At 51.9% G+C, this 24,646-nt stretch overlaps 1 long non-coding RNA gene across 1 annotated transcript; it reads right to left on the bottom strand.

The window, feature by feature from the left end:
- Positions 1 to 717: 717 nt before the first annotated feature.
- Positions 718 to 3,084, bottom strand: LOC110259140. Its single transcript, XR_002341335.1, has 2 exons — positions 2,805 to 3,084; positions 718 to 920 (listed from the first exon to the last, which is right to left on the bottom strand). It is a non-coding gene; the product is annotated as an uncharacterized LOC110259140 (long non-coding RNA).
- Positions 3,085 to 24,646: the final 21,562 nt, after the last annotated feature.

The following is a 24,646-nucleotide window of genomic DNA, read 5'->3' as shown; positions in this document are numbered from 1 at the left end:
GGTGGGAATGTAAACTGGTACAGCCACTATGGAGAACAGTTTGGAGATACCTTAGAAATCTATGCATAGATCTTCCAAATGACCCCACAATCCCACTCTTGGGCATCTATCCGGACAAAACTCTACTTAAAAGACATATATGTACCAGCATGTTCATTGCAGCACTATTCACAATAGCCAGAACATGGAAGCAACCCAAATGTCCATCAACAGAGGATTGTATTTGGAAGATGTGGTATATATACACAATGGACTACTACTCAGCCATAAAAAAGAATGACATAATGCCATTTGCAGCAACATGGATGGAACTAGAGAATCTCATCCTGAGTGAAATGAGCCAGAAAGACAAAGACAAATGCCATATGATATCACTTATAACTGGAATCTAATATCCGGCACAAATGAACATCTCCTCAGAAAAGAAAATCATGGACTTGGAGAAGAGACTTGTGGCTGCCTGATGGGAGGGGGAGGGAGTGGGAGGGATCAGAAGCTTGGGGTTATCAGACAACTTGGAATAGATTTACAAGGAGATCCTGCTGAGTAGCATTGAGAACTATGTCTAGATACTCATGTTGCAACAGAACAAAGGTTGGGGGAAAAATGTATACATGTAAGTGTAACTTGATCCCCTTGCTGTAAGAGGGAAAATAAAAAAAGAAAAGGTTAATAGCATTAGCTTGCATATGAATAAATAAAAATTGATGAAAGTATGAAAAAAAACAACTTTATAAAAGGAGAATGAGAAAAGCGTGATAATGATGAACCAATGAAATGGCTCTGGCAGTGAGAATCACCTGAGGCTAAGCTGCTCCCGTCTTGCTGAAAGAAGGAACTCGCTTCAGGGAAGGATCATGTTTAAAGCAGACTTCATTCCAGACAAAGAAATAGTGTATGATATCACGAGTAGGTGGAGCCTGGAAAATACAGCAAACAAGCAGCAGACTCTCAGATATGGAGAAAAAACTCGTAGCTCCCAGGATGAAGAGGGAAGGGGATTATTTTAAAAACCATTTTGTCTCCTGAAGTTTATTCTTTATTCAAGTATAGCTGATTTACAATGTTGTGCCAATTTCTGTTGTACAGCAAAGGGACCCAGTCATACATATATGTACGTTCCCTTTCTCATATTCTCTTCCATCATGGTCCATCCCAAGAGATGGGATAGAGTTCCCTGTGCTGGACAGCAGGACCTCTTTGCTGATCCACTTGCAATGTTATGGTTGGCATTTACTGACCCCAAATTCCTTGGGTGAGGGATTTTTTAAAAAAGGTTATTAGGGGATGTGACATATGTGTGAAGCTTGAAAACTGTGAACCCTATAGACTTTAAAAAATATTTCACTCAAAAACCTTTAAAAAGATGTGGCACTATATACACAATGGAACACTATTCAGCCATGAAAAAGAATGAAATCATGCCATTTGCAGCAACATAATAGACTTAGAAATGTTCAGACTAAGTGAAATCAGACAAGATAAAAATTGTATGTTGCTTCTATGTGGAATCGAAAATATGGCACAAATGAACCTACCTACAGAACAGAAACAGACTCACAGACATGGAGAACAGACTTGTGGTTGCCAAGGGGGAGGGAGTGGGCTGGATGGGGAGTTTGGGCTCAATGGATGCAAACTACGACAGTGAGAATGGATGAGCAGCGAGGTCCCGCTGTGCAGCACAGGAAACTCTAGCCACTCTCTTGGAATAGATCAGGATGGAAGATTGTATGAGAAAAAGAATGGATATATATGTATGACTGGGTCACTTTGCTGTACAGCAGAATTGACATCACGGTGTAAATCTACTTTAATAAAAAAGGAAATAAAGTGCATATAAAAAATTAAGTAGACCTCATTTATGGTCCCTTGGGTCATTTCATAATGTGGTGAAGGATGACTGGCTTGTCTGATGACATAGGGCAAAGTCTCTTGCTGCTTTAGTGCCAACTGCAGACGTCCGTGTAGAGAAGATGAGAGGTATGAACCCTGCCACACGGGGCGTGTGGAGAGCAGACACGGTCCTGGGAGCTGCCCGTTCAGAGTCAATGGGTGTGAGCTTTTGCCCGAGACAAAGAATATGTTCAGACGTCTTCCACGTCTCAAGAGAAGGGGGATAGAGATCCTAACGGTGCAATCGTAGGACAGCAAAGAACAATGACCCTCAAAGGAGCATTTGTAAGCTCTTACGTCATGAACAAATGATCGGCCAGGCTGCAGGCAAGCTGTCGATTGAGACAATTCGTTTTCACACCAAGAGAAGATCAATGATTGTGGGAAAATAGAACCGGTATTGGGCAGCTGACGAATGGGATTGGCACATGTACCCTATGGTGTAGGGAGTGGTGTAGGGAGTGCAGCACAGGGAACTCTACCCAAGATTCTGTGATTGTCTCTGTGGGAAAAGAATCAGAAAGTCAATGGATAGGTGCACATGTAAAACTGAGCCCCTTTGCTGTCCAGCAGAATGATGACAACCTTGTGTATCAACTCTTCTTCAATAAAAGTTAACAAAGTATATAGACAGCCTGGTCCATGGAGACCTGCAGTGCAGCACGGGGAACTCTACCCAGGATTCTGTGATTGCCTCTGTGGGAAGAGAATCTGAAAGAGAATGGATGCGTGTAGACGGACCACTGAGACACTTTGCTGTCCAGCAGAGACGATCTCAACCTTGTACATTAACTCAACTTGGATTAAACTTTCAAACGGGAAAAAAACACACACACACAAACCCACCAACTCTCCCATGACTCACACCACAGTTACGGTAACATTCGGTTGCTGTTACTTATGCTCACCTGGCCGTGCATTTCTGGATCTCTCTTCTCTAACCTGCTTCCCCATCTCTCTTCCCCACACACCATCTCCTCTGAGCTGGGATGTACATTGCTACGTGGAGGTTCCTTTAAAAATGAAAACCAGAACTACCATATATCCTGCAGTCCAATCCTGGGCTTCTATCCAGAGAAAACCAAAATACAAAAAGATCCAGGCACCTGTGTGTTCATAGCAGCACAATTCACAATAGCCAAGACATAGAAACAACCTACATGTCCATCAACAGATGAACAGATTAAAAACATACAATAGAATACTACACAGCCAGAAAAAAGAATAATACCATGTGCAGCAGCATGGATGCAACTAGAGACTCTCATACGAAGTGAACTCAAAGAAAGATAAATATTGTATGATACGACTTTTAAGGGAATCCTAAAATAGGACATAAAGGAGCTTATTTACACAACAGACACACAGACTTTGAAAAACTTATGGGGACTAAAGGGGACAGGTTGTGGGGAGGGATGGACTGGGGGTGTGGGACTGGCACACGCACCCTGAGGTCTACGGAATGACTGGCCAACGGGCACCTGCCATCCAGCCCAGGGAACTCTGCCCAGTGTTCTGTGCTCATGTCTGTAGGAAAAGAACCTGAGAGAAGGGCTGTGTGGACGCGGATTGCGGAGTCACCTTGCTGGACAGCAGAAAGGGTCACAACGCCGCACATCAACCCCCTTCAACAAAACGAAAAACCCACCTGTAGTATCTTTCTGGATTCCGTGGTGCTTGGGAACCGGTTGGTGGCTTTTCAGAATTTGAAATGTGTTCGTTTATGCCCAAGAGAAAGTTCCCTTATCCCTAAATTCACAAGCAGTTTTCTGTTCTTTCGGTGAAAAGTTGCCCTGAATCACGGGAGCATCTTGCCTCTGACACTGGGGAAGTATGCCTGAGCTTTCAGGTCCTAGAAACAGGGAAAGTTGCAAAGGCCCCCACTTTCCTATGTTCTGGGACAGGACTTTCTGCAAAGATCCCCTCCCCCCTCCCGTTCTGAGATGCAGGCATACCGCTCCCCCACCCCATCTATGGAGGGCGAGGCGGGACCCCCACCCTGCTCATTCCATTCTGCCTTGAACTTTCTCCGAGCACCGCTCCATTTTCAGGCGGGTTGCAACCACAGCCACATCCTCTCCTGAACCAGCACCCGGTCCTTGGGACTCTGAATAGTTTCCCACTTAACCCCTTTTGCAGCAAACTCCCTTCACAGGATCCTTTGTGTGCCTGCTGGTTGAGCTGGGGGCCCGACTCACAGCAGGGGAGCTGCTGTTGCCTGGGATTCCCGCCTCATTTCAGTGAAAAACACCCAGCAAGATTCAGCCATTTCCATCCTGAACAGACAATCCTTTGTCCCCGTTTCCTCAACCCGGGCTGCCTTCGGAGCCGTCTCTGTCTGTGTGCCAGAGTGAGGGGGGAACACACTTGCTGTTTCAGTGCTGTCTGACTCCACGGCCTGTAAACCTCATTTTTCATTGTCCACAAACACCACGACTGTTTCTAATTTCCCCTCTGCTGAGTGCAGGGTGCTGAGGCCCAGCGCAGGGAAGAAATACGCCGTTTTAGTCAAAGAGGCAGAAGTTACTTCTACTTCGTCTTAGGGCTGTACCTGTGGCATATCCAAGTTCCCAGGCGAGGGGTCGATTCAGAGCTGCAGCTGCTGGTCTACACCACAGCCACAGCAACGCGGGATCCTAGTTGCATCTGTGACCTACACCACAGCTCGTGACAACGCCAGATCCTTAACCCACTGAGCGAGGCCAGGGGTTGAACCTTCATCCTCATGGATACTTGTCAGATTCATTTCTGCTGAGCTATGACTTTTTAATTCATGTGCTTTTTAAGAAAAGTTATATTGGAGTGAATTCCCAAGGTTGTGATAATTTCTGCTCTACAACCAGGTGACCCAATCACACATGTTTTGAATGAAGACATGACAGTGCCATGTCTGCAGAAGATGCTTCTCAGACCACAGGTGCCATCCCTCCAGGCTTGGTCCTGGATGCCCCCCAGCCTTCTCTGCAGGGTCACCAAGGCAGGTCCACACCTGGGAGACGCAGGACCCCGTCAACCTTGCCTCCAGGGCTTCCTGGCAGCCCTGCCTGCTTAGCTGCCAACAGCCCTCTGAGCTGACCTTCCAACCTGGCTCCAAGGCCAGAGCTAAGGGTCAATCACTTCCTTCTTCCCATGGTCAGGCCTGCATAACGGCTGCCCACCCCGCCCCGCTCCTTCCAGTTAACCCCTTCTTCTTGGCGTCTGCCTCTCGGAGGAAGCATGGAACACACCTCCTGAAATTCTACTGTGGCAACTGTCCTACGTACCACGAAATCGCACTGACTGCAGGAGGCCCTGAACTGTGGCTTTCTGTTCTCATCCTGGCTATGTCACCTGCCACCCTCCACCTGTCACCTGCACCTCTGGCACCAGGACTGGGCTCGACCCAGCATCAGGATTTGGGGAGCTGGGAGTTTCCATCACGGCTCAGTGGAAATGCATCTGACGAGTATCCATGAGGACACAGGTTCGATCCCTGGCCTCGCTCAGTGGGTTAAGGGGGTCTGGCGTTGCCATGAGCTGTGGTGTAGGTCGCAGATGCAGCTTGGATCTGGTGTTGCTGTGACTGTGCTGCAGGTGTCGGCTACAGCTGCAATTAGACCCCTGGCCTGGGAACCTCCATATACCGCAGGTGTGGCCCTAAAAAGCAAAACAAAGATTTGGGGTGCTGAGTTCAGTTCCTGCCATGTCCTGATTTGCCTCCTGGGGCTCACTTCTTACCTCCCCATGCCCTTCCATTGGACACCTCTGTGGGTAGCCCCCGGCCCTTTAAGTCGACCTGGAGAGAACTTTACACCCCGCCCCCGGGAGTTTATGTAGCATATTGTACTGATGTGGTCCATACACACTACACACAATGGAATTCTCTCCAGCCATAAAAAAAGAATGAAATCAAGCTATTTGCAGCAACACGGATGGACCTAGAGATTATCATACTAAGTGAAGTTAGAGAAAGACAAACATCATACGTATCAATTATGTGTGGAATCTTAAAAAAAAAAAATACAGAGTTCCTGTTGCCTCTCAGCAGGTTAAGAGCCTGACTAGCATCCATGAAGATGCAGGTTCGATCCCTGGCCTTGTTCAGTGGGTAAAGGATCTGGTGGTGTTGCCATGAGCTGTGGTGTAGGTCGCAGATGAGGCTCAGATCCCGCATTGCTGTGGCTGTGGTGTAGACCAGCAGCTGTAGCTCCAATCTGACCTCTAGCCTGAGAACTTCCTTATGCTGCAGCTATGGCCCTAAAAAGAAAAAACAAAATAGAACTATACAAATGAACTTCTTTGAAGAACAGAAACAGACTCACAGACTTTGAAATCAAACTTATGATCTTCAAAGGGGACGGGTGAGGGGAGGATGGACTCGGGGTGTGCGGTTAGCACGGGCACCCTCAGGTCTATGGAATGACAGGCCAGCAGGCACCTGCTGTCTGGCACAGGGAATGCCACCCAGGATCCTATAATCATCTCTGTGGGAAGAGAACCTGACAGAGAGTGGATGTGCGGACATGGGTGACTGAACCACTTGCTATACACCTGAAACTAATACAACATTGGACATGAACTCTACTTCAAGGAAACTTCAGAAAAAGTCACCAGTCCTGTGGCCACAGACATTGCTCACGTGCTGCTTCTTTCCCTGGGCGTTTGCCTGCGCTTCTGTTGGAACACACGACACAGGGGGAATGACACAGTTCTGGTGTGCGTGACCTTGGCAGGGGGGCCTCTGCTTCCTGCCCCAAAGTGTGTCATCGGTGTAGTGGGGCTGGGGGCACTGGGGAACCGGAGGGGAGTGTTTCCAATAAACCAGTTTCGCTTTCCACTGGGTCTCATATCCTTCTCAAACAGTTCCCCCCTCCCTGGACACAAACGTCTGCACACCCCCCCACATCCCAGTACAGCAAAGGTCACGGACTGGGCCCCCACCTCACCCCCGGCTGCCTGTGTCACCGCGCTCTCAGGTGGGAGAATTCCCCGTGTCCACTGGCAGCAGACAGGACAGATAGGTCGGCAATCCTACCCAATGTCGACAACGAGCCAGCTATGCAGACACACGGAGGACTCTCCAAACACCACGCTTGGAGTTCCCACTGTGGCTCTGTGGGTTAAGACCCAACATAGCGTCCATGAGGATGTAGGTTCGATCCCTCACCTCACTCTGGGTTAAGAACCCGGACTCCATCACCCCTAGGAGAAAAATGCCACTGATTTATCTACAGAAAGCACAGAAATGGCCAAAACCATCAGCACGCGTGTGTTCGGGGCAGCAATGGTGGGTGGGTGGGTGGGGGCAGGGAGGTTCCAGGGCAGGAATGGGGCCAGGAAGGGAGCTGCTCATGTTTGGTCTGCATCTGAGGCATCGTCTGTGGGTAGAACATAGGAAGTAACATAGGAGCTTGGCGTCGGCAGCTGGCACTAGGACACTGAGGATGGGTGAGTAATAAGGTCCTGCCGACCAGCACAGGGACCTCTTTCCAGTCTCCTGGGCTAGACCATGACAGAAGATGAGAAAAGGAATGCGTGTGTGTTTGTATATATATGTGACTGGGTCACTATGCTGTGCAGTTGAAATTGACATTACATTGTAAGTCACCCACAATTTAAAATTTGGTTTAGAAATAAAGAAAAGGGAGGTCCCATCATGGCTCAGTGGTAATGAACCCAACTAGTATCCATGAGGACACGGGTTCAACCCCTGGCCTCACTCAGTGGGTTAAGGATCTGTCGATACTGTGGCTGTGGCCTAGGCTGACAGCTGTAGCTCCAATCCAACCCCTAGCCTGGGAACTCCCATATGCCTCGGGTGCATCCCAAGAACGGAACAACGAAACATTTCACCTTGGTGGATCCAGCATCATTTAAAACAAGTGCTACTGGAGTTTCCTGGTGACACAGCAGGTTAAGGGCCTGGCATTGTCACTGAAGCAGCCCTGGTTGCTACTGTGGCACAGGTTCAATCCCTGCCCTGGGAACTTCTGTATGCTGTGGGCATGGCCAAAAAAATTTTTTTTAAACAAAGTGCTATTTTATGAGAACAGTTTGTAGAGAACTTAAAAACAAAACCATAAACTGGTGTTAGTCTAACCCTTCCCAAATGCAAACACCGAGATGGACTCTGATCACCCACATCTTCAGCTTATCGCCACCAAAAACTTTATGCGCTCAAGGACCCAAGGACTTTGTATGTGTCTACACTGATGCCAAGTCACAGAAGAACTCTCCAAGAATCCCTCCCTCAACGAGCTATCACTGTGTTTTGAGAGAAAAGCAGGCCAGGCCTTGCAGCCCAGAGTATCAGGACCCCAGCGCAATCAGAGGCCAGCCTGATCTCTCAAGCCAGGAGGCTGGGCCCCTGCCCTGCCTTCCACATCCCTGACAGCTCACCTGACGCCCACAGGGGTCCCAAGAAGCAGCTGCTCACGGGGCCGCGTCTCCCCAAGCGCCTTGGGGGGCAGGCTGGGCGGGGGACGCTGGATCCTCTGGGAGGAAGAGCAGAGCAGTTGGGCGATGAGGACGCAGGGCCCGCACGAGGATGCAGACACGTTCCCTCTGCAGCCACCACCTCCCACCCGGCCGACGCCATCCAGGTCAGCCTTCCCAGGTTATGCCAGCAACAGCACCAACCAGGAACCCAGAGGCGCGGGTTTCTCCCCAGCAGCGGCAGCCGCGCACGAGCGCACTTGGTCTCCAGGATGCGCACGCACACATCTTGTGCCGGCACATTCTAGGCGCCCACCTAAGATATTTTGCTGCAAGGCAGGAGATGACCCTGCCGCAAATGCCGCAGGAGATGGGGACAGCATGAGTGACTAAGTTTATACCTTTCACGTATTTCTACCAGCTCCTTTTGCTCCCAACCATCATTGAAACATGACTAGAAATCAATGGAGTCAAGAGGAGGCTCCCAGCTGCTGTGACCTCAAGGTTTGGTGACGCCTCAACTCTCCCTGGGCGCGTGGCACTGACACATCTCCGCAAGCCGGGGTCCCTCCCTGACACGCGAAGGCAGCCTGTGTGCTGGCATTACAGGGGGACCCTTGGACCAGGTCCGGCTCGCCCAGAGGTCCGGGAGCAGCAGAGAAGCATCTGCACACCAGGGCGGGGGGCGGAAACTCGCGGCCACCCGGCCCAAGGACCAAGCGCTGAATTTCCAGGCCTGACATTGCTAGGAGGTAAATGGAGTCAGCGGCTGTGCAAGTCTCTGCCACCTGCCTGGGAGGCATGGACTCAGCTTCCTGCAGGGCAGTCTGTCCAGGGCTGCAGAGACCCCGCTAAAAAGCTGAGCCCCACGGCCCCTATTAGAGCCCCCCCCCCTCCGCCGGATGCCCGGTTCATTGCCCCTGAAGACGCAGCACGGATACCATCCTTCAGCACTCTCCCTGGTTTCTGCCTGAAGTCTCCACGTTCCCTTTAGACGCCCAGAGTCCCAGGGAGGATTCCCAGCTAAGAAAGCGCCAAGCCGGAACCCCAGCTCGGTGGTGGTGACCGTTTCCCAGGCCGCCCAGCTGGGGATGAATGTCTGAGCCTCCGTTTGTACTTTCGCAACAGTGGAGCCCGGGACGGAGAGGCTGTAAAATCCGCGAAAGCCTTGCCCCGAAAGGAAACTCCTGGGATGGGGAGATGGGCCCTTAGCGTCAGGGCTCGGCCAGAGCCAGCTGAGGGTCATTCCCCTAGCTGTTAAGGAGAGGCGAGGCCACCAGCTCCCCAAGCAGCCTCAACTGGGAAATCCAGGGGCCTCTGCACCCAGTCATTCTGCCACAACGACCATCCACAGCTCAGAGTGATGCTGGATAAAACTGGGGGCGGGGGGTGGGGGTGGGTGAGCGCTCCTGCTGTGCTGCCATGGGGCCAGTGGTGTCTCTGGACTGGAACGCAGGTTCGATCCTGGATCTGGGTTGCTACAGATGCAGCTTCGGTTACAAGTGCAACTTAGAGCTGATCCCTGGGCCGGGAGCCCCCTCTGTCGAAGGGCAGCCAAGACAGGAAGAAATAAAACTGCGGAGGGGGGATTGGGAAGGTCCTTGCCGTCTCTACTCTGTATTCCGTGCCCTCCCTTGCTTTTCACTCTGACTACATCAGGCCCGGCCAGCGAGCTCGGCTGCCATGGCCCCGCCCAGGCCAGACCCCTGGGGCCCGCTTTACTTTAACCACCCTTGTGGGCTCACCCATCCGTCCTTCAGAACATACAGGGGTCTGGGGTCTGCCATACAGCCAGCCAGCATGAAAGCATCTGGAACGAGCAGACTGATCCCATAATCCAGTCCCCTCCAAAGCACATGGTTTTTGTGTGTTCAGGGCCCCACCTGCAGCATGTGAAGGTCCCCGACTGGGGATGAGTGGGTGCTGCAGCTGCTGGTCTACACCACAGGCACAGCAACACCAGATCCGAGGCACATGGTGTGTGACCTACACCACAGCTTCAGGCAACATCGGACCCTTAAGCCACTGAGCGAGGCCAGGGATCGAACCTGCACCCTCACGGACACTCTGTTGGGTCCTTAACCTGCTGAGCTACAACAGCAACTCCCAAAGCAGGTGTTTTTAGCTCATGGGGCAAGACCCTGGGTCCCCCGGCAGGATGTTTTCAACCTGGCATCGTTGGCAGGGCCCTCAAGTCTGAGTGGTTCTCAGCTCTGGTCTCTGTCCTGTGTCCTTAGACTTAAAAGTGGACGCCCCCAGGGGACATGTTGAGAATCACCTCGTGAGTGAGGTGGCTCTGCTTCTAGACCCCTCTGAGCAGAACGGGTGAGAAGCATGAGTAAAACAGCTCTTGGGATGTTCCCGTGGTGGCTCAGTGAGTTAAGCACCCGACTAGTGTCCACGAGGACGCAGGTTCAACCCCTGCCCATGCTCAGTGGGTTAAGGATCCAGCATTGCTGCAAGCTGCAGCATAGGTTCCAGATGAGGCTCATATCTGGCATTACTGTGGCTGTGGTTTAGACCTGCAGCTCGAGTTCAGCCCCTAGCCTGGGAACTTCCATATGGCACAGGTGCAGCCCTAAAAAGCAACATAAGAAAAAACTGAGTTCTGTCCCCCGCAGGCAAATACCCTCCATGCCACTGGGCAACAGGCTGAACCGCACACCCAGAAACAGAGTAGGAAGAGCCATAGAGCCCGAGGTCCATCATGTTCTTGTTCCTACTAAAGGAGCCCTTTTGTCCTATGAACACACAGGAGGAGGACTCAGCCCAGATGGCGTGTGTGTGGGGATAGGCTGGGTGATGCTGCTGTGACCATCAGCCCTGGAACCTCAGTGGCTCACCTGTGGTTCAGGCTCCACGCCCGTCAATGGGGCTCTACGTGCCATGACTTCTTAGGACCAGGAGCTAAGTGTTGGAGCAGCCCAGTCCTGCAGGATGGCCCATCTCAGAGGGGACACAGGGAACCAGGGCCAGCTGGTGGGGCTCCAGCTAGGACACGACACACCTCATTTCCACACAAATTCACACTCCGTGGAGATGCCTGAGCTCCATCCAGTGGGAACCTGTCATCCTCTCCTCCTGGGCAGCCATGTTTATGGTGATTACAGAATCTACTATAAAGAGGGAAAATACCAATAACCTGGATGCAGCTGCAATCTCTCATACGAAGTCGGTCAAAGACACACAGCACAGGAGACCACGTCTACGTGGAATCTGAGATACCGCATGGACGAACCTCTCTGCAGAACAAAACCAGACGCATGCACATCGAACACCACCTCGTGGGTACCAAAGAGGAAAGGGGGAACAGGAGAGATGAGTGAGGCACAGAATAGGTGTTCATCTAATAACACCTCGTATAAAATGTTGTCTCTTTAAACAAATTAGTAGTTTAGTGGCTCAGTGGGTTAAGGACCTGACATTGTCTTTGTGAGGACGTGGCTTCCATCCCTGGCCTCGCTGAGTGGGTTAAGAATCCTGCATTGCTGTGAGCTGCAGTGTAGGTCACAGAGGTGGCTTGGATCTCACGTGGCTGTGGCACAGGCCGGCAGCTGCAGCTCTGATTCGATCTGGGAACTTCCATAGGCTGGAAGTGCAGTTGCCAAAAGAAAACGAAAGTATAAAAATGACATGGCAGAAAGGAACTTATCTATGGAAAAGAAACAAACTCACATAGAGAACAGAATTCTGGTTGCCAAGGGGGACGGAGTGGGATGGTGGGGGAGTTTGAGGTCAGTAGATGCAAACTAGGACATTGAGAATGGATCAGCCATGAGGTCCTGCTGTCCAGCACAGGGAACTCGCTCCAGTCTCTTAGGATAGACCAGGATGGAAGACATACAAGAATATATATATATATATATATATATATATGCAAGACTGGGTCACCTTGCTGTGCAGCAGACATGGGCACAACCCTGTACGTCAACCATCATTTAAAAAATAAAAAGCAACCTGAAAACTCTCCTACAATAATCTTTAAAAAGACTATTAATCTCCTATTCACTGTATCCGCCAAACGACAGAGTAAAAACGGGAGCTCCTGGGACCCATCCAGGAAGACAAGCAAGATACTGACAGCAACAAATGGGCTCTTGATCAAGGATTTTCAAGGGTAGTTTGGGGCCAGATGAGGGCTGTAAAAATTCCATCCCGAGCTTTTATGGGGCTTTGGGCCAGAAAAACATGGCTCTCCGCACAGAACATAAAACTCAAGGTAAGCAACGAGGTGTCTCAAAGAACTCCCCATCATGCTTCTGAGATAATAGACAATGTCAGCCAGCCCCTCAGAGATCAAGTTCAAGAGTGTGGATGAAGAAACCTCCTCCCACAGGACCACAGGTCCTTACGAATTTTCATGCCCCGTATTTTAACACCCTTACACTCAAAATGTCAGAGGGACGAACATTTAATTAAACCAGCCTCGTAAAAATGCCTCCTTTTACGTCCTTGCCCAAGAAATGCTTCCGAGCTTCCAGACGCTTGAGAACAAAGACACTCACATAAGGGACAGTGGCTTCCCCGCCAAGGAAGCAGCCTTAGATCGAGACAGAAAATAATTGGGGTCCTCACTGCCAGCCTCACCCCTAGAATCCACAACTGAGTTGTGCGACAGGGCTTTTCCTGGGAGCCGCCACAACCAAGTACCCCAGACGGAGTGGCTTCAGTAGGAGCCATGATTTTCTCCTGGTCCTGGAGGCTGAGCCCCAGGAGTGGGCAGGGCAGGTCCCTCCCGAGGCCTCTGTCCTGGGCGTGCGGACGGCTGTCTCCTCCCCGTGTCCTCACAGGGCCGTCCCTGTGTGTGTCTGGGTCCTGACCTCCTCTAAGGAGCACATCCTGGGGGTCAGGACCCGCCCTAGTGACTGCATTTACCTCCAGCTGCTATTTATTTAAAGTTGCATCTATTTCTCTTTACTCTTTTTAAAAATTAAGCATTATCGGCATACAGCTTCTTTACAATGTTGTAGGACTTTCAGGCATAAAGTGACTCAGTCATACGTACACTTCTATCCATTCTTTTCTCCCCCAGAGGTTATTACAAACTATGGAGGAGGTTTCCCTGTGCCGGACAGTAGGTTCCTGGGAATCATCTCTTGTATACAGTGTGGGTCTCTGTCCTCCCCTCCCCCAAACGGTGTCACCTGCAGTAACCCTAGGCTTGGTTTTGGAATCTGTGACGTTGTTTCTTTTATAAATAATTTTGTTCTGGTTTGCACTTTTGTTGTTTTTTCCCTTTTTTGGCCTTCCCCATAGCCTACAAGAGTTCCCGGGCCAGGCATCAAATCCAAGACAGAGCTGCAAACTACGCCACAGCTGTAGCAACGCCAGATCCCCAGATCCTTAACCCACCGTGCTGGGCTGGGGGATCGAACCAGCAGTGCTACAGAGACAAGGCAGGATTGTTAACCCACTGTGCCACAGCGGGAACTCCAGAAATAAGTCCTTTTATATCATTTTCATTAGATTCTGCGAATAAGTGACCTCATACGTTATCTCTTTAACCCATCTCCCTTTATATGAGAATCTGTTTGCATCCACACTGCTGCACATGGCATGATTTCATTCTTTTTCATGGCTGAGTAGTATTCCATTGTGCATATGGACCCATCTGAATCCATTCCTCTGTCGACACTTAGTTGCTTCCACATCTTGACAATTGTCAGTAGCCTCCATCACCTCTTTAAAGACCTAACCCCACACAGTAAACCCCAAGGTCCTACAGGTAGGACTTCAATATATCAACTTGGGGAGGGGCACAATTCGGTCCCAGGAGCCCCACGATGAGGACATGTCACTGCAGGAAACCTACTCAACCCACAGAGCTGTCTCTGCCCTTTCCTGCTGCCCTACAGGACTCCGCTCTTGGGACCTTCCCCCCCCCGCCCTCCAACGGGCCCCCTTTCCCCCTTCCAGTGTCTGGTATCCTTAGGAGGAGTAAGCGAGGCCCCCCAAGCAAGAGCCACGGGGCCAGGGAAGAAACTGTCCGGGAGATCTGCATTGTCAGCGGTGGCTCCTGCTCGCTTTTAAGAGACAAAGATGAGTATCCCCAGCATGTGTGAGTGTGTGTGTCTGTGTGTAGGTCACAGCAGGATTTACACAGAATGCCAACCAGAGCTGCAGACAGCCGGGAAGCTTGCAGGAGAAAGAGCAATAACCCAGGACTCTGCGAAGGTTATCATTTGACAAGCATTTGTGGGGTTCTCCCCAAACCAGCCCCAGCTCAGTGCCCGTGATCCCCCCAAACACCAGGTGAACACAGCTCTTGCTCATCCTGGGAGGCACCAACCACACCTCCTCTGAATGCACAGAGCAGACCAGCTGGCGATGGAGCTTTCCAGAAAGGGCAGCATTAGGCAGCGTTAGCGCAAGGATTTCTCTTGTCAATCCCCTATGGGCAGGAAGGTGTAGACAGGAAGAATAGAAGGTGAAAACCCTGGGGAGGGGTGGGAAGGCGCCGGCAGAGAAGGCGACAGGACTCATGCTTGCCTTCCCAGACAAGGCTGCGGTCCCCAATATACACCCATATCCTGGCCCCTGCTACCTGGGAACGGGACCTTGTTGAGAAACAGGGTCTTTGTAGGGGTGATGGAGGGACAGGTCTGAGAGGAGGTTCCCCTGGATGAGGAGGGACCTCCAAGGACAGTGTCCTCCTAAGAGGCAGAAAAGGAGACCCAGACACAGAGGAGAAGCCACATAAAGATGGAAAAAGTGACCGGAGGGAGGTGGCGACCAGCCCAGGGCCGCCTGGAACCCCCAGAAGCTCGAAGAGGCAGGAAGGACCCTCCCTTGGTGCGTCTGGAGGGAGCGTGGCCCTGGGGCCCCTTGACCTCAGACGTCAGGTCTCTAGGACGGGGGAGGGTGGATGCCTGGGGTTTTAACCCACGTGATGTGTGGTCATTTATTATCACAACCCCACAACACCTATTTGCAGAGCAAAGACCAAAAACCATGGATCGAACACTACTTCCATGAGAACCAACCAATGCACAATTAAATTGCAGAGACACCCGTCTGGAGAAACAGGGAACTATCTCCAGAGACTGTGAGCCTCAGCCTTGCAAAAGCAAAGCCTCTGCTCTTAGCCGGTTGGGCACACTGACTAGTCCCAAAGGTTGTCATTGCTTCCCTCTGTCAGACCCAAGTCATGAAACGTTGTCCTGAGATGTACCCGGGGGAGGTCGTTGCCACCAGCCCCATAGCATGTTCCAATCTGTACCCGCCCTGCACCAGCCGCCCCACATTGGTCAGCAGGACAGGAGCAGCCATTTGTCCTTTTCTAACAGCCAAGGAGACCATCGAGGGTTTGAAGCAGGTTCAGACATGATCTAATAGTTGTTTCGAGATGATCCGCTCTGACTATAGAAAAAAGTCTTACAGGGAAAGGGAGAAATCAGGGAGGTCCTCCAGGTGGAGGTGTTTGCTCAAAAGGCATAAACACACTGTTCCCTGTTAAAGGAAAATCATTTCTCTGCTCACAGCACTATGACAAACTAGGGAATCCTCCAGTTCCTTTCAGACCCCAGCTGGGGGTCCTCCATTTCATCTCTGAATGGACCCCGAGCTGGTGCAAACGCTGAGAGGGGGGCCCAGGCCACCAGGACTGCACCCCCCTCACCCCAATCAGAGGTGGGAGCCCAGGTCACCCACACTTCTGTCCAACTGCCTACAGACACAGGGTCCCCCCACAGAACTTAGGAAACATGTGACTTACCTGCTGCTCATCAAGGAGTGAACAGCCAGAGGGGGAGGCAGAGAGCAAGGTCTGGGGGGGTCCCTGTGGGGTTTGGGGTGCAGCACCCTCCCAACTGTGGGCTCCCCGACCCGGAAGCTCTCTGAACCCCTTTTTAGGGAGGTTCCACTCAGCAGGACTGAGTAAACATGGACCCCTCAGCAGCTCTGGAGGTTGGGGCTGAGCTGAAAAAAAAAAAAAAACTAAAGCCAACCCTTTCCTCTGGCAACCAGCCCCACCTCATTAGCATGAACAGGTGAGCTTGGCTTTCTCAGGAAAAACAACAGATGCCCTGCTCAAAGGGATCAAGAAATTGCCATGGTTTTAGGAGCTGTGTGCCAGGAACCAGGTCCTCATGGATGAGGACCCTGCCTAAGTCCCATAACAAATGGGCTTATAACAGAAGAGATGATACAGAGGAGAAGCCTCATGGAGATGGAGGCAGAGACGGGAGGGAGGCGCCCGCCAGCCCAGGGCCTCCTGGAGCCCCCACAAGCTGGACGAGGCAGGAAGGACCCTCCCCTGAAGCATGGCCCTGGGACCCTTTGACCTCAGATGTCTGGTCTCCAAGATGGGGGAGGGTGGACGCCTGTGGTTTTAACCCACACGGTGTGTGGTCATTAACACAACCCCACAAAACCAATTTACAGAGCAAATACAGCAGATCACAGATGTACCACCAGTTCCATGAGAATCAAATGCAAAATTACATTGCAGAGACACACCTGTCAGGAGGAACCAAAAAAGAGGTGACTATTTAGACACTGTGAGCCTCAGTCTCGCAAAGCAAAGCGTCAGCTCTTAGACGGTTGTGAAAAAAAAAACTGGTCCCCAGTATTGTCATCTCTTTCCTGGGTGGGACACAACAAAACACTGTCCCGAGATATACCCAGTAGACATCGTTGCCAGCAGCCCCAAGGCGTGTTCCAATCTAAACCTCTACTGCACCAGCCGCCCCATCTTGGTTAGCAGGACAGGTGACAACATTTGTCCTTTTCTAACAGCCTTGAAAACCACCCAGGGCTTGAAGCAAGTACAACTAAGAGCTAATAGGTATTTTAGAGAATTCCCTGTTATTACAGAAAGAAGAATGGTTAACAGGGAAAAGGGAGAGATCTCAGAGGTCTGCCAGGAGGAGCTGTTTGATCGCAAAACATCAAATTTGTTAAAGGAAAATTATTTCTGTGCAAACGGCGCTTCTAACACCCACGTGGGGTGTTTCCACACCAAGGAATCCTCCAGTTTCCATCAGACCCCAGCTGGGTGTCCTCCAATTCAGTTCACCTCTGAAAGGATCCCCGAGTTTGTGCACATGTGGAGAAGGCAGCCCAGCTCCCTAGGGCTGCCCCCACATCACCACCAATCACAGGCAAGACACGGGTCACCCACACTTCCCTCCAAGCCCCTCAAGATGGAGCATCTCCAGAGGGCCCCCCCAGAACTCAGGAAACATGTGACTTATCTATTGTTCATAAAGGGGTGAACAGCCAGAGGGGGAGGCGGAGAGCGAGGTCTGAGGGGTCCCACAGGCTGGAGCTTCTGTCTCAGTTTGGGGTGCAGCACCCTCCCAGCTGTGGGCTCCCTGACTTGGAAGCTCTCTGAACCCCTTTTGTAGGGAGGTTCCACCCAGCAGGACTGATAAGCCTTGGCCCCTCTGCAGCACTAGGAGATTGGGGGTGGGACTAAAAGAGCCAAGCTTCTACCTTTAGGCTGGTTCCTTAGGCATTCAGCCCCGTCTCATTAGCATAAACACAGGTGTCCTTGGGTTTCTTAGGAAAAACCAAAGATGCTCTGCTCAAAGGGATGAAGAAATGACTAAGGCTTTAGGAGCTGTGTGCCAGCGACCGGGTCCCTCCTGGATGAAGATGAGCCCTAAATCTAATAACAAGTGTCCTTACAACAGAGAAGATACAGAGAAACCACGGGAAGGGTCTGAGAGGAGGTCCTACTGGATGAGGGGGGCCCTCCCTCCAAGGACAGTGTCCTCCTAAGAGAGACAGACACAGAGGAGAAGCCACGGGAAGACAGAGGCAGAGATGGGAGGGAGGCGGCCACCAGCCCAGGGCTGCCTGGAGCCCCCAGACGCTGGAAGAGGCAGGAAGGACCCTCCCCTGGAGCCTCTGGAGGGAGCCTGGCCCTGGGACCCCTTGACCTCAGACGTCTGATCCCCAGGATGGAGGAGGGTGGGTTCCTGCGGTTTTAACCCACGTGATTTATGGTCATTGGTTAACACAGCTCCACGAAACCAATTCACAGAGCAGAGACAAAAAAAATCACAGATGTTGTTGCCACTTCCTGCAACAACCGTCTTGGCAACTATGTTCCCGAGTTTGGTTCTCTTCACCCCTAGGAGGTTGGGTGCAGGCTCTGCAGCTCTGTTCACCTGTGTGCAGTAACCAGCTACCAGAAACTTAGGGGCTTCACCCGCCCCTCAGACATGCATGTGTGTTCCCTTCTGTTCATGGAAGGTGGGGGCTACGCGGGCCCCCAGGGCTCATACCAGGAGGAGTGGGGCTGGTCCTGCCTGAGGCTCCAGGGGGAAACCCGTCCCCGCCTTTCCTGGCTTCTGGAGGCACCTGCATCCTTGGTTGGCCCTTGGTCCCGTCACGGTCACCTGTCACTGTCACCATCACACTTGGTGGCACTGACCCCCCGTCCTCCCCCTTGTCAGGAGCCAGCGATGACCTCTGGGGCCACCCAGACCCTCAGGCGTCATGTCCCATCTCAGGGCCCTGACGTGGTCCCATCGGCAGAGTCCTCTTCCCTTCTGAGGGGACCTGGTCTCAGGCTCTGGGGCAGAGGACAAGGACGTCCTCCAGGCGGGGGTCTCTCTGGGGGCCGTGGGACATCTTGACATTGCTGTGTGGCAGCAGAGTAATTCCAGGTCCCTGTTCTACCAGGAGCAAGCACGAGGGCCACCGATCATGTCAAGGACAGTTTTCCTAACACTCTGCTCCTTCTGCTGTGAATGGACGTGCCAGGTTCAAGAGGGACAAGACGGTGAAACCTTGAAATCCGCTTGTGTTTTCTCTCTCCTTTGGCTGCAGCCATGTCACGTAGAGGTTCCCGGGCCAGGGATGGAACCTGTGCCACAGTAGTGCCTGCAAGGACAGTGCCGGATCCTTAACCTGCTGCGCCCCAGGGAACTCCTGAAGTCATTTTTATTTGCCTATATTTGCTTTTAATAGTGTGACATTTTATACTCTTGATTCATCCAAACACATTTTTCATTTTTCTACCAAAAACACTACACATTTTTCAGAGTTCCCATCACGGTTCAGGGGTAACAAGCCTGACTAGTACCCCTGAGGCCGAGGGTCTGACCCCTGGCCTTGCTCAGTGGGTTAAGGATCCGGTGTGGCCGAGAGCTGTGGTGTAGGTCACAGAGGTGGCTCAGATGAGTGTTGCTGTGGCTGTGGTGTAGGCCGGCAGCTATAGCTCTGATTTGACCCCTAGGGCTGGGAACCTCCACGTGATGCAGGTGCAGGCCTAAAAAATGCAAGAAGAAAAAATAACCTACAAAATTTTAAACATTGTAAATAATTCAAAACAGTGTTTTCTAACTCTTTTTACTTTTCTGGCCACCCTGTGGCACATGGAGCTCCTGGGCCAGGGATCAGATCCAAGCCTCCATTGCATGACAGAAGCTGTAGCTGTGGCAATGCCAGCTCCTTAACCCCCTGTGCCCGGCCAGGGACTGGACCCACATCTCATGTCTCCCAAGACACCACTGATGCCGTTGAGCCAGAGCAGGAACCCTCTCAATTCTTACAGAAATGAAGTCTATCCAGGCGTCTCCAGAAGGAAGCAAACATCCTGAACAACAATTCCCCCCCTGCCCGCCGGATACTTAAGTTTCCCCTTTGAAATACACCTGCTGGGGCCGCTTCTAGAGATCAGAGGCCAGACCTACTAGTGTGTGAGGACTTTGCATCTGAAGGAGAAGCCAGCAGACAGAGGCTTCCTTGCTTCTCTGGGACAAACACTCCCGACGACTGGGGGGCTCCTAGTGGGGGTCCCCACGAATCCAGGAGGGAGATGCTTTTGTCTCCCCCACGGGCTCCCTCCCCTCTCCTCGGGTGTCTCAGGAAAAAGCATCCATCAGGCAACTTCGGGCAGTGTTCCCGGGAGAAGGACCAAGGATGGAGCCCAGAGCCGACGGCCTCACCCGAGAAAGGGCCTTCCCTCCTCACTCCTTCCCTGGGGATTTGCAGAGGTGGCATCTGCTGGTGCCCCCGTCCGTGCAGTGACCTTGTGATGACCTTGCAGGAGGGAAGGGGCCCCTCCCCTATGGTCCCGGGCAGCTCCTGTTAGGCTGGGCTGAGTAAGGACCCCCAAACCTCCAAGCCCAGTGCATCTGCCTCTGAGCAGCAGCAGCCACATGGCAGGAGAGCAGGCTCTGGGCAGAGCTCGTCCACCTCTGAACAGGAGGACAGCACTCTGTGTCCTTGTCTCTTTTTAGGGCCCCACCCACGGCATATGGAGGTTCCCAGGCTAGGGCTTCAATAGGCGCTACAGCCGCCAGCCTACACCACAGCCACAGACACACGGGATCCAAGCCGCACCTGCGACCTACACCACAGCTCACGGCAATAATGCCAGATCCTTAACCCACTGAGCGAGGCCAGGGCTTGAACCTGCATCCTCACAGACACTACATTGGCTTCTTAACCCCCTGAGCCCCTATGGGAACTCCTCTTTTCAACAACGGACACACATCTGATTTATAACCAGAGGCTCCTCCGTGGCTCCACCTCCACTTCCCTGCAGGTGCAGGTTTGTGACATGTGAGCAGAACCAGGGAGAGTAAGCATTTTCACTTTGTGGCCGTTTTTCTCGTCTGGAATGTAGACTTAGTAGAAATACCCAGGGGGTCACTGGGCATCTCTCATAGAATGAAGCAGTCTGCCCGGGCATTTAGGGACCAACCGAGGAGCCTGGAGGACACTTCATTCCCCAGCAGGATGACAAGCCCGGCTCATTATCTGGGGTCTGAGTGGAAAACCACTGGGGTCGTTCTTATAAAGCAACAGGGGCTGTGTCACAGGGTATGTACCCGTCACCACCACGAAATGCAGCTCCTTGCTCCAGAATGGGGTGTAACACATGTCCTCGGACCTGGGGTGCCCCAGACCTCACCCTCTTCCTGTTTTTAGGGCCACACCTGTAGCATATGGAGGTTCCCAGGCCAGGGGTCACAACAGAGCTACACCTGCTGGTCTACAACACAGCAATGCCAGATCTCAACTGCGTCTGGGAACTACACCGCAGCTCACACTGGATCCTTCACCCACGGAGCGAGGCCAGGGATGAAACCCACATCCTCATGGACACTATGTCAGGTTCTTAACCTGCTGAGCCACAACGGGAACTCCCCTCTCCCTTTTCCTGGTGCTATGGGTGCAGCAGCCGTAACTGTTCCCTGAAAAAGCACCAGCTCCTGATGGAGGCAGCACAGGATTGCAAACCCCCGCACGGAAAGGCCATTCTGTCCAGACCCTAGCAATGTCAGAAGGGATGGGTCAAGCGCAGTAATTCGGGGGCTAGGGTTCTCAGATTTCTGAACTACTTCATCAGGAACACAGGGGATGGAGGGGCTCTGCACCCCAAAATGTTCCCCCCCAATGCACAGCCTCAGTATATGCACACACCTACACAATGGAGCATCAGCCGTAACAAACGGAATGAAATCAGGGCATTTGCCACAACAGAGATGCAACTAGAGGTTCTCATACTCAGGAAGTAGGTCAGAGAAACACCAACACCCTATGAGATCACTTTCACCTGGAATCTCAACTATGGCACAGATAGACCTCTCTACTGAACAGAAACAGACTCGCAGACTTGGAGAACAGACCTGTGGTTGCCCAGGGGGAGGGGCAGGGAGCGGATGGACGGGGAGGTTGGGGTCAGTAGATGCAAACTCGAACATCACGACTGGATGAGCAATGAGGTCCTGCTGTCCAGCAAAGGGACCGCTAGCCAGTCTCTTGGGATAGAGCACAAGGGAAGATAAGAGGAAGCTGTGGTCCATACACACAATGGAGTATTACTCAACCCTAAAAAAGAATGAAACGATGCCATTTGCAGCCACGTGGATGGACCTAGACATTCTCCCACCAAGCGCAGTCAGTCGCAATGAGAAAACAGACACCATATGAGACGACATGCATGTGGAATCTACAATATGACACAGATGACCTGACCTACAGAACAGAAACAGACTCAGACACAAAGACCAGACTTGCCAAGGGAAAAGGAGAGTGGATGAATGAGGGTTTAGCATGAGCAGATACCCACTGCTCTACAGAGAGAAAGCTTTTTGACCACGCCTGTGGCATGTGGAAGTTCCCGGGCCAGGGATCCAACCCATGGCACTTCAGGGACCTGAGCCACTGCAGTGACAACGCTGGATCTTTAACCTGCTGAGTCACATGGGAACTCTAGACCTAAGTGTTTTTTAAAAGAGCAGACCCTGAGCAAGGGGTAGGGTGTGTAGAACTTGTCAGACGGTCACAGGCAGCCCAGCTTTCGGGGGGTGGGAGCCACGGATGTCCCTTCTCATCTATCCTCTTCTCAAGAACCCCGACCTCCACCATCTAACCGTTCTCCAAAGTTTGAGATGCCAGACAGGCCTTCTGCAGTGATATTCAGTCCAGATGTCTCAGCGAGAGAGAATCTGACCCCAGAAGTCCAGGGCTTAGCCTCTAAACCTGGCCACATCTAACCGTCCTGGCAGGTCACTAGTGCTTCTGAGTGACCAGGTATGAACTGGGGGTTCCCAGCACCCATTCTGGTTCATGTTCCCTTTCCCCCTCCCAGGACCCCCATGCCAGATTCCATCATCTCCTCCTGGGAGCTGGAGACGGCCATGTGCCACCTGCCTCTACCTGAGCTGCTGCACCTGCCGACTCCCAACCCCATCTGCAAGGAGCTCAGCCATAAAAAAGATGAAATCGTGCCGTTTGCAGCAACATGCATGGACGTGGAAGGCAGTATTAAGCCAAATAAGTCAGCCAGAGAAAGACAAATACTGTACCATAGCACTTAAATATAGAATGCAAAAATTACAACAGACAACTGAATAACACACCAAAGAACCAGACTCAGATACAAATAACTAGGGGTGACCCTTTTGGGGGTGGCAACATAGGGGGATGGGAGTTGAGAGGGACAAACTTCTACGGAGAAAACATAGAAGCTGCAAGGACATCCTGTGCAGCACAGGAAATAGAATGGGTATCTTACAATAAACATAAATGGAACATAATGTTGAACTAGAAAAAGGCCCATCTTCCCAGGCTCTGCACAGCCATCCTGGCCGGGGCTAGAAGGTGGTTCTACAGCACAGCTCCAACCTCCTTCCACACCCGTGTCTACTCACTGCTCCAGGGTTGCCAGGACCCAGGGCACCACATGACCAAGGCGGGGACCCTCAAACCTGCTGTGGCAGGGGGGCTCTGGGGCTGTTCCCTCTCCCTTTTCCAGATTCTGCTGCTTCCCCCCAGTAGCTCACGTCTCTTCCCAGCCCCATTATTCAATGATCCAAAGGCTCTTCCTTCATCCCAAACAGGCTCACAAAATCAAACCCCTACTATTCCCTCAGGCTTGGTGTCCACAGCATTACTCAGGCAAGCACATCCTAAAACTCCTCAGGCACCTCGGCCAGACCTCTGAGGGATCTTGGATGGTGTATCAGGGTCTGCAGAGCAGCTGAAGCAATAGCATGTGTGGAAGTAGAGTGAGAGACAGACTCATTTTAAGGAATCGTCTAAATCAGTTATGAAGGATGGAAGATCCAGAGTTTGTAGGGAAGCCTGGTGAGTTGGAGGCCCAGGGAACAGGCAATGCTGTAGCTTGAAGCTGCCATCTGTCTGGAGGCAGAATTCCCCCTACCTCGGGGACCTCAGTCCTCCTCTGAAGGTCGTCGACTGATTAGGTAAGGACCACCCGCTGTGTGACATGTCTAGTTTAATTTCTTACTGTATGTTTCCCTTTTTAGGGCCACAGCTGCAGCATATGGACATTCCTGGGCCAGGGATCAAATCAGAGCTGCAACATCCAGCCTACGCCACAGCCATAGCAAAACAGAATCTGAGCCACATCTGTAAAGTATGTTGCACCTTGGGGCAATGCCAGAATCCTTAACCCACTGAGGCCAGGGATCAAAGCTGCATCCTCATAGACACTATGTCAGGTTCTTAACCCACTGAGCCACAATGGGAGCTCCTCATTTCACTTTCAGTCTCTGCATATGGGTGATGATGATGCAGGATGTGTCTTTCTCTGACATACTTCACAAAACACCACACCCTCCAGGTCCTGGTTGGATGGAGGACCTGAGAGGCTCCCCCTCCCTCTCTCCAGGAAGCCCCTGTGCAGTTCCATTCCCTGAGGTTTGGATCATCTGTGAGGTTGGAGCCAAAAGTCTTTCTGCTCCACCCTCAGCTGTTCCTGGTGGCCGTGGTGTCACAGCCACTTATGAATGTTGGCATCTTGAGTTTTCACAATTAACCCATCCTGCTTCCTTTGCTTTTTGCTCAATTTCTCAGCTCTTCCCTCAAACCCTCTCTTCTCTCGCAGGTGACTCAACGCAGGGAGAAG

Source organism: Sus scrofa, unplaced genomic scaffold (assembly GCF_000003025.6).
Source record: "Sus scrofa isolate TJ Tabasco breed Duroc unplaced genomic scaffold, Sscrofa11.1 Contig905, whole genome shotgun sequence".
Taxonomy (NCBI): Eukaryota; Metazoa; Chordata; class Mammalia; order Artiodactyla; family Suidae; genus Sus; species Sus scrofa.
The sequence above is the reverse complement of the archived record's forward strand: the minus strand, read 5'-3'. Positions and strand labels throughout refer to the sequence as shown.